Source organism: Puma concolor, chromosome C1 (assembly GCF_028749965.1).
Source record: "Puma concolor isolate L17-30 chromosome C1, mPumCon1.1.hap2, whole genome shotgun sequence".
In the NCBI taxonomy this organism is placed as follows: domain Eukaryota; kingdom Metazoa; phylum Chordata; class Mammalia; order Carnivora; family Felidae; genus Puma; species Puma concolor.
Window position 1 is genome coordinate 62831865 of NC_141674.1, and position 9948 is coordinate 62841812.

General features: G+C 38.6%; 1 pseudogene; it reads left to right on the forward strand.

Moving 5' to 3' along the window:
* The first annotated feature begins 935 nt into the window (after positions 1-935).
* On the forward strand, positions 936-1991 carry LOC112864058 (14-3-3 protein zeta/delta pseudogene; annotated as a pseudogene).
* Positions 1992-9948: the final 7957 nt, after the last annotated feature.

Consider the following 9948-nt stretch of genomic DNA (forward strand, 5'->3'; position numbering starts at 1 on the left):
ATAACACCAAATGCTGATGAGGATGTGGAGCAACAGGAATTTGCATTCATTGCTGGTAGGAATGCAAAATGGAACAGCCACTTTGCAAGACAACTTGGTAGTTTCTTACAAAATTAAATATGCTCTCTTACCATACATCCCAGCAATGTGCTTCTTGGTATTTACCCAAATAGGTTGAAAACTTACATACACACAAAAGCCTGCATACAGCTATTTATAGAAGTTTTATTCATAATTGTCAAAATTTGAAAGGAACCAAAATGGCCTTCAGTAAGTGAATGGATAAATGAACTGGCATATCCATACGATGGAATATTATTCAACACTAGAAAGGAATGAGCTATTAAGCCATGAAAAGGCATGGAAGAATCTTAAATGTATACTACTAAGTGCATAAAGCCATTCTGATACATACTGTATGATTCTAATTATATGATATCCTAGAAAAGGCAAAAATATGGAGACTCCAAGATCAGTGTTTGCCAAAGGATGAGGGGCAGAGGGTATAATAGGCAGAGCACAGGGATTTTTAGGACAGTGAAACAGTTCTGAGATATACTACAGTGGTAGATACATGTCATTGTACATTTGTTAAAACCTGAAAATGTACAACTCAAGACTGAGCTCTAGTGAGAACTATGGACTTTGGGTGACAATGATGTGTCCATGTAGATTCACCAGTTATAGCAAACACACCACTCTGGTGTGGTACATTGAGTGTTGGGGAAGCTGTGAATGTGTGGGGATGAGAGCACATGAAAACTTTGTACGTTCTGCTTAATTTTGCTGTGAACCTAAAACTGCTCTAAAAAATAAAATCTATTTTTTTTAAAGATAAACTCCTGAGAGCCTCAGCCTTACTTACAGTGCTGCCCAGAGAGCACTGAGCCCTCATCCATCCACTGCCACCCACTCTGAACACAAAACATGTGGTCATGGATAAAAATGAGCTGGGGCAGGGGACCAAACTGACCGAGCAAGCTAAACAATATGATTACATGACAGCCTTCATGAGATCTGTAACTGAGCAAGGAGCTGAATTATCCATTGAGGAGAGGAGTCAGATCTCAGTTGCTTATAAAAATGTTGTAGGAGCCCATAGGTCTTCACAGAGGATCGTCTCAAGTATCGAGCAAAAGACGTAAAATGCTGAGAAACAACAACAGATGGATGGAGAATACAGAGAGAAAACGGAGACCCAGCGAAGAGATATCTGCAATGATCTACTGTCTCTTTTGGAAAAGTGTTTGATCCCCAGTGCTTCACAAGTAGAAAGCAAAGACTTCTATTTGAAAATGAAAGGAGGGTCGCCTGGTGGCTCAGTCAATTAAGTGTCCGTCAGACTTCAGCTCAGGTCATGATTTCATGGTTCCTGGGTTCGAGCCCTGCATCGGGCTCTGTGCTGACAGCTCAGAACCTGGAGCCTGCTTCAGATTCTATGCCTCCCTCTCTCTGCCCCTCTCCTGCTCATGCTCTGTCTTTCTCAGTCTCTCAAAAATAAATAAACATTACTTTTTTTTTTTTTTTTTTTTTTTTTTAATGGAAGGAGACTCCTAGCATTACTTGCCTGGGGTTGCTGCTGGTGATAGAAAGGGATTGTGGATCAGTCACAACAAGCATACCAAGAAGCTTTTGAAATCAGCAAAAAGGAAATGCAACCAGAGCATCCTATCAGATTGGGTCAGGCCCTTGACTTCTCTGTCTTCTATTTGGAGATTCTGAACTCCCCAGAGAAATCCTCCTCTCTTGTAAATACAGCTTTTGATGAAGCCATTGCTGAACTTGATACATTAAGTGACGAGTCATAAAAAGATGGAAAGCTAATAATGTAATTACTGAGAGACAACTTGACATTGTGGACATCAGATACCCAAGGAGATGAAGCTGAAGCAGGAGGAGGAAGGGAAACTCACCAGCCTTCTGACTTTTGCCTGCCTCATTCTAAAATTTACACAGTGGACCATTTGTCACCCATGCTGTCCCACAAATAATTTTTTGTTTACAATTTATGACAGGTTTATGTTACTTCTTTTTAAATTTCCATTTTTCTCATGTGGTTTTTATGTTTACCATCAGGGGAGTAGAACCAGTTAACATTTAGAGAGTTATCTGTTTTCATCTTGAGTTGGCAAATATGGGGATGTGGAATTTTTATACTAGTTATAAACATTTGGCATAATACTTGGTACATTGTGGTCTCACAAAGGCCAGTGTTAAAACTGCTACCATGTCTCAGCGGAGAAAACTGCCTACATACTGGTTTATCCTGGTGGGGAATAAAAGGAATAATTGGCTCCATGGGGTGCCTAGGTGGCTCAGTCAGTTGAGGGTCTGACTTCAGCTCAGGTCATGATCTCACGGTTCGTGAGTTTGAGCCTCACGCCGGACTCTGTGCTGACAGCTCAGACTGGAGCCTGCTTTGGATTCTGTGTTTTCCTCTCTCTCTGCGCCTTCCCTGCTCATGCGCTCCTCTCTCTCTCTCTCTCTCTCTCTCTCTCTCTCTCTCAATAATAAACATTAAAAAAATTAAAAAAGTAAAAAAAGTAAAAGAAAAAAAAAAGGAATAATTGTTTCCAGACACAGTTATAGTTATTGTGGGTACTTTAAGGTTTGGAGCACTTACAAGGCTGTTGTAGAAATGGGTATCCCATGGATTTTACACGTTGAACCATGTGTAACTGTGGAATACTCATTCTCAGTGTACACACCTTGGACTATAGTTGCAGAAGTGTTCCTTTAGTCGCAGACCAATTTACTCTAGATAAAGGCAGAAACAGTTCATATTCCATTACTTGTAAAGTTACCTGCTGTTTGCTTTTGTTATATTTGCTATACTCATTTTATTTGTACATAAATGTTTTAGGCAACCTAAGAACAAATGTACAATAAAGATGCAGTAAAAATAAATTGCTTAATTCCATTACTTTATGTATTTCAAGAACAGCAGCAAAACAAAAATCCCATGTATTTACTTTTTCAGGATTTTTTTTTTTGCTTTTGTGATTTCTTTTGGGGGGGGGTGGGGGGGGGGAGGCAGGAATACTTGCCTAACATGCATGTGCTGTAAAAACAGTTAACAGGGAAATAACTGAGATGATGGTTAGGTTTGTTTAATGTACTATGAAATTTTCATGAACAATCTAAGTTGTTAAGAACAAGTGTGTTAAGTTCATGTAAGTGGAATAAAAGTTTTATGAGTGGACTTTTCAACTACTTTCTCTATACCATTTCATGCCAATTAGTCTTTGGTTCTGAAACTTCTCTAAAGGAAATTGTTGGAAATTTTTGGAAATTCTTTCCTTATTTCCTCTTGGCAGCAAATGGGCTTTTACCAAGTTTAATACAAAGTTTATCATAACAACAACAGCAAAGTATAAACTCCTCAGGACAAAGAGAAGAGGAAAGGAAACAAAGTTTTGAAAGATGGAAAAAAGATGGAACAAATAGCGACTGACTCAGTATGGCAGAGAAAGGTGAAGCCCAACTACGTGGAAAGAGAGATGCCAAGGAAAAGTAAGCACGTTTGTTCTGCTAAACTCTAGAAAGATTCAGGAATTAGAGGTACCAGGTGACTTTGAAGACTATAGGGCAAGGTAGCGTGAGCACAAGAGGATGGATTTTTGAGTCTGTAATGGGAGTATTCAGAGTTTAGTTGTCCTCCCCTAGCCTATATCCCCAGTCCACCAAGACAAAATAGGACATTACTCTAGGTGGAGATTGACTCAGAAAGGCTCTGGTTTGGGGGACACTATGAGAAAGACATGCAACCCAGGATACAGAAAATCTTCAACAAAAGAAAGTATCCCCAGGGTAGAGATGAAGACAGATCCCAAGAAAACTATGGTATAGTAGACTTAGAAAGCAGTCAGTTAGTTATATTGGATCAGCAAGATGAAAAATCTAGGAGGGATGTTTCCAAGGGAAAAAAGTGGAACTCATCTATTACCAATGAGATCTGACAGTAAGAAGAGAAGCTTTAGTGCTTAGAAAGAAAGCTTGGGCTGAATGAGCAACATGTACATGGAAAACTAGACAAAAATAAACAACATGATAGTTAACTTTGGGAAAAACAGTGAGCGTTTTTAGTGTTTTTTTTTTTTTTTTGTTTTTTTTTTTTAAGAGAGAGAGAGCACGAGTGGGAAGAGGGGCAGTGAGACAGGTGAGAAAGAATCCTAAGTAGGCTCCACACTGTCGGCATGGAGCTCAATATGGGGCTCGATCTCACAACTATGAGATCCTGACCTGAGCCGAAACCAAGGGTCAGAGGCTTAACTGACTGAAACTCCCAGGTGCCCCAGTGCAACTTTATTTTTAAACAGGCATTCAAGGGGCGCCTGGGTGGCGCAGTCGGTTAAGCGTCCAACTTCAGCCAGGTCACGATCTCGCGGTCCGTGAGTTCGAGCCCCGCGTCGGGCTCTGGGCTGATGGCTCAGAGCCTGGAGCCTGTTTCCGATTCTGTGTCTCCCTCTCTCTGCCCCTCGCCCGTTCATGCTCTGTCTCTCTCTGTCCCAAAAATAAATAAACGTTGAAAAAAAAAATTTAAAAAATAAATAAATAAATAAACAGGCATTCAAAAACTTAATACTCTCAGATGAAAGTTATTTTGTTTAAAGTAGTCACTTTGAGATTTAGTCCCTGTTCAACACTGCTGCCATTTTTAGTACTATACAACCTATAATACATTCTTCCATATAGCTGCAGTAATAATGAATTTTCTTCCTATGAAAATGAAATTTATTTTGCAAATCAGTAGTTATTAGTCACCAAATCTAGTACCAAGGCAAGTGAGTCAGCAGAGTAATATTTCTACTGTTTTGTAGCTTAAGTAGTTTTTAATAAAATTCCTGAAAAGGAGCTCCTCAGAGTTTTTTAAATGTAGTAACTTTAAACCTACTACTGTTTTGATATTGTTGTAGTCCTTACTTATTTTTATATATCATTTTAGGAATGTTTGTTTGGTTTTAGTCTCAAATCCCACCCTCTCCCCTACATTTTTCAGTACTTTGTAAAATGAAGACACATGATGGGCACTCAACCAATGTCTATAATGTTGAAACTTCTCTGCCTTTCTTTCTGTAGGAGGCAACCAGCAATCAGAAAGAGACATAATAAAAACCACCTGGGTAACTCCAACCAACTCAGAACCTCTAGATTGAAATTAGTGGTTCCATTTCCATCAAAAAATTCTTTTTTGTTTGTTTCTTTTCTTCCATTTTTAGAAGCAAAGACACCCATTCAAATACCTGGTAAAAATTTCTAGACAGGTCTGGGTTTCCAGTTCCAGAAAACTAAGATAGAGTTGCTGGAATATTATGCCCAGATTCTCTTGGCTTTACCTCCTGTACAAATAAATCCATCCACTGATGTGCTTGGCAAGGTGACAAAAACAGCCGCAGGGGAGGCAAAACCCATCCTGGCACAAGCTCTGGGTTGATTCCCTTTGTTAAGAACTCTCCTCTTTCTAGCATGTGGACCCTCCTAGGTTGACAGGAAGAGGCCAGGCAGCAATGGGTGGAGGGAGAGGAGAGTCAAGCACACTGACCCTTGATTGAGCTCTGCTCCCAGCTGTCCCCAACTTCTGAAATATGGTAACCTTTTCCACGCTTGCCCTGGAGATTCCCATGGGAACAGTAGAGTTCCTGAGCCACAGTCCTACAAATGGGAAGAGATGTTACAGGTTCAAATAACCCAGAGATGGGAGGAAAAGAGGAAGGGAAGAGAGAAGAAAAAGAGGTCAAGGAAAAAAAAGAATCGACTGGGAGTGATAAAAGAGACTACATGGACAGATATGAGAAGATCAGATAACTAGAAATTAGGTTTTTGGGGTTTTTTTTTTCCCATTGGGAAAATAGAGAAAGGGAAAGGAAATAGCAATAAAAAAATGTCTGAAAATTCAGGTGAATTCTGCCAGTCACAGGAGGATTCTTCCAACCGTCTTTTATCCTCAGCTACTCTCAAGGTAATGTGTCACACCTGTGCCTAGGTTAGGGCTTAAGAGCATAGACTTTGGAGCCAGATTTCTCTAGATCTACCACTGTCTAGATATATGGCAATTATTTCACTTCTCTGTTTATAAGTTTGCTCATCTGAAAAATGGAGATGATTACAGTGCCTACCATATGGGATTACTGTGAAAATTAAATATGTTAATGCATGTAATAAAAGAGTGTTGTATAGTATATGACATATAGTGTACACTCAAATTTTACTTGTTATATTTTGATGGTACCAATGAATAGCTTCTGACAATTAAGTCACTTGGTGGAGGTAACCCAATTCACAACACATATTCATTTACTTATAAGTTTTCATTACAAGTGTTCATTAAAAGGATTGCTCATACTTTTCTGATCTTGAAATACCTATGTTTACCTCCTTATCTCAACCTATCAAAACGTAGCATTCTTCAAGCACCTGTCAGTTTCACAACACTTATGCCAACCTCCCCCATGACAACCATTCTTGATGTCACCTGTGAACTCTTAACAACATTTAACATTTGTAAGTTTGGCACTTAGCGGTTCATTATACCAGAATAATCTATATAGTGTCTTCTAAAGCTAGATGGATGGATAGTAATAGTTACAGATTAGCTTCTCATAGCCTTCCTTGTATTAGGAAGTGAAAAAGAGGATGGTCAAAGAATATACATAAAGACATCACAGAAAAGTATTTCTTATGTCTTTGTCCACTACAAATTATGCAGGTCTCCAGTGCTGAAAGACCCTCCCTTTTTTGAGAATCTCTTGAAGGATGAAGTCTCCTTGAATGGTGGTGGGAAGGAATAAGTGATATGGTATGAGTTGCAAAGGGAGGCAGAAATATCCAGAATAACTCAACTATATCCTCAGTCCATAATTATAACTGTTAAAAGATGTCACCAAATGGGCTTTGAAGTCAGAAAAGGGATTCTTCCTTGGCCTTCTATTTACTTGCTGTGCAATTCTGGAAAATTTATGAAGCTATATGAGGTTCACTTTCCTCATCTGGAAAATTAGGGAAACAATGTCTTCATTATAAGATAGCTGTAATATTTAAAGAACTTACTATGATGCCAGAGGCACCTGGGTGGCTCAGTTGGTTAAGTGTCCAACTCTTGATTCTGGTTCAGGTCATGATCTCATGGTTGGTAAGATGGAGCCTTGCACTGGGCTCTGTGCTGACAGCGTGCAGTCTGCTTGGAATTCTTTCTCTCCTTCTCTCTCTGCCCCTCCCCCACTCACACATGTTTTTCTCTCTCATTGTCTCTCTCTCTCTCTCAAAACAAATAAAAATAAACTTAAAAAATAAAAGAACTTACTACAGTGCCTGGTCAAGTATGCATTCTACAAATGTCATTTCCTTTTCTCTTCCCAAGAATCAGTGGAGGCAGAAAACACCAAACCATTCTTGAACCAAGTAATTCCAACTAGTCTACTGCCAGTTTTTCACAGTGTGTCTTTGTAAATTTGAAGCGCCCCAAGAGTCACGTTAGTCATAGCTGTGACTAAATTAGATACTCTTCTGAAAGATCATGGTCCCAGGAGCATATTATCTCAGCAGGCAGAATTAAAAACCACATCCACAGTAAGTTGGAGGAATAAAAGAAATAGGTCACAAATAGTTTTGTTTTTTTTTTTTTTAATCCACTGTCATAGTTTGTTTGCTTACATGCTTTTTAATTGTTTGCCAGGCCTTCACATGACTTTGGTCAATTTTCACCTGTTCCTATAATGGAAGGGAAATAAAGAATTCAAAGTTCTAAAGTATTTTTTTAATGGGAAATTCTTTCTGAACTGAGATTTATTTCTCATATCATATACTGGAAGATACTTGTGAACTAGTATCTTGTATACAAGTATACAAGTATACTAGTATCAAGTATACAAGTATACTTGTGAACAGAAGAAACCCTTCAAATACAGTGTTAATGTTTCCTGTACTATTCACTATAACTCTGTCAGAAAGGCAATCCTTTATTGCCCCAAATGAAGGTGGTATGTATGTGGTCTTTTCTATCTGTAGATGGACAAAATTAATACTTACAGTCAAACTCAGAGAAAACTGTCATTAATAAAACTAGTAAGATTCAAGATATGTGAAAGTCAGTGCATGGCTTGCATGGCCTAGAATCAGACTGACAAGCATGACCCCTATAGCCAGAGTAGTCAGCATGAGCAGAATAAAACACAGTGAAGTGACTGAGACTGTGACCAGGCAGAGAGGTCCCTTACAGGGGACCTGTGATCTATGTTATGGGGTATACATCTAAAAAACATACAACCTTGCCAGCAGAAGGGAGTGAAAAGGGCCCTGCAAACATAATTCATAAAGGTATAGATACAGAGAAAAATGAAAGAAGCATAGTAAATGCAGGCCAGAAACAAGAACAGCCACAATAAATGCTGCAGGAACAGAAAAGATCCACAGAAGTGTTGCCCCTATAGGAAGAGAACCTTCATTCATTCATTCATTCATTCATTCATACAACAAATATGTATTGAGCACCAACCATGTGTTAGATAAATAAGGTTACAAAAATGAAAAAAAACAATCCTTGCCTATAAAGGAATATAGTGAGGAAAGAAACACATCTAGTTAGCATTAGGAGGAAGGAACTCTGGGAATTCCTGGGAGTATGTTATATTTTTCCAGAAACTAGATGTCTAAGGACTTTTCTTAGCAGACAAAAAAGAGGTAGATTCTAGCAAGAAGGAACAATATGTTCAAAGTTTCAAAAATTTTAAAAAGTAATCAATTTTAGGGGAACCTAAATTGGCACATAATGGCTAGAATATGATATGCAATGGAAGCTATAGTAGATAATAAAGCTAGACTGAAACATAAAGGCTACAGTCTGAAGAGCTTTGAATGTCAAGCAAAGAAGTTTAGGTTTTAATTTTTATAGCTATTGAGGAACAATTAAAATTTTCAAGCAGAGGAGTAACAACATCAGATTTTCAGGGTAGAAATGTCATTCTGGTAGAAATGGAGATAAAGAAGGACAAGGACAGCAGGGAGGTTACAACAATAGTATAGAGATGTTAAGTATAGGGATGTCAAGAGCTGAACCCAATAAAAAGTAGAGGGATGAAAATGAAAAGAAGGAAAGTTTTAGGCAGCAGAATTGATAGTGTGTTTGCGCAAAGGAGAGTGAAGGATCTAAACAAAGTCCATATTTCAGGCATGGGCAACTGGTGGTACCTGGGGCTGTTCACCAAAGTAGGACATACTGGAGAAAGAGCAGGTTTCAGGAAAGACAATGAATTAGTTTAATTTTCAGTACACTATATTTACATGCTTTTGTGACAACTAAGTGGAAAGAACATATAATTAGGTCTACGCAGAAAGAAATCTACATGACATAGAGGGGTAGGAATTGAAATAAGCCAGATAATGAAGATACTAAGAATTGAAAAGAGGATGGACCTACCTGTACTAAAGTCAGAGTTCTTATTAAAAATGAAACAAAACAAAATGAACGAACAAAAACAAAATTCATGAAGTATGCTCTGACTAGATAACACTGATGGAGGACTTAATAAAGGATATTAGGTGAAGGATTCTCAAGGCTAAGGAATAAAGCCCACCAGTTTCTCCATCAAACCCCACCAACACCAGGAACTTGACTTCACTGAAATCACTGAAATCAGCCAGTGATACTCATGTCTCAGAAACCCTACAAATCCAGGAAAATTATCACCACTCCTGCTCCTACCACCTTCACCAGAAAAACCGTAAGCTTCATTTACAGCATCTCACTCAAAAGCCTAAGTCAAAGGTAACTTAAGTGCAAGGGAAATTTGGCATTTAAGTTATGATATATCCCTTAGGGAAGAAGCAAAAAGGGGGGCTCAAACTAGACCAAAGTGAACAATAGAACAAATGGATCAGAGAGGAAAAAAAAGGGATTGTACTTTTGAGACAGAAAGAGATTTTTAACTCTATGGAGGGGGTTAGTGAACATAA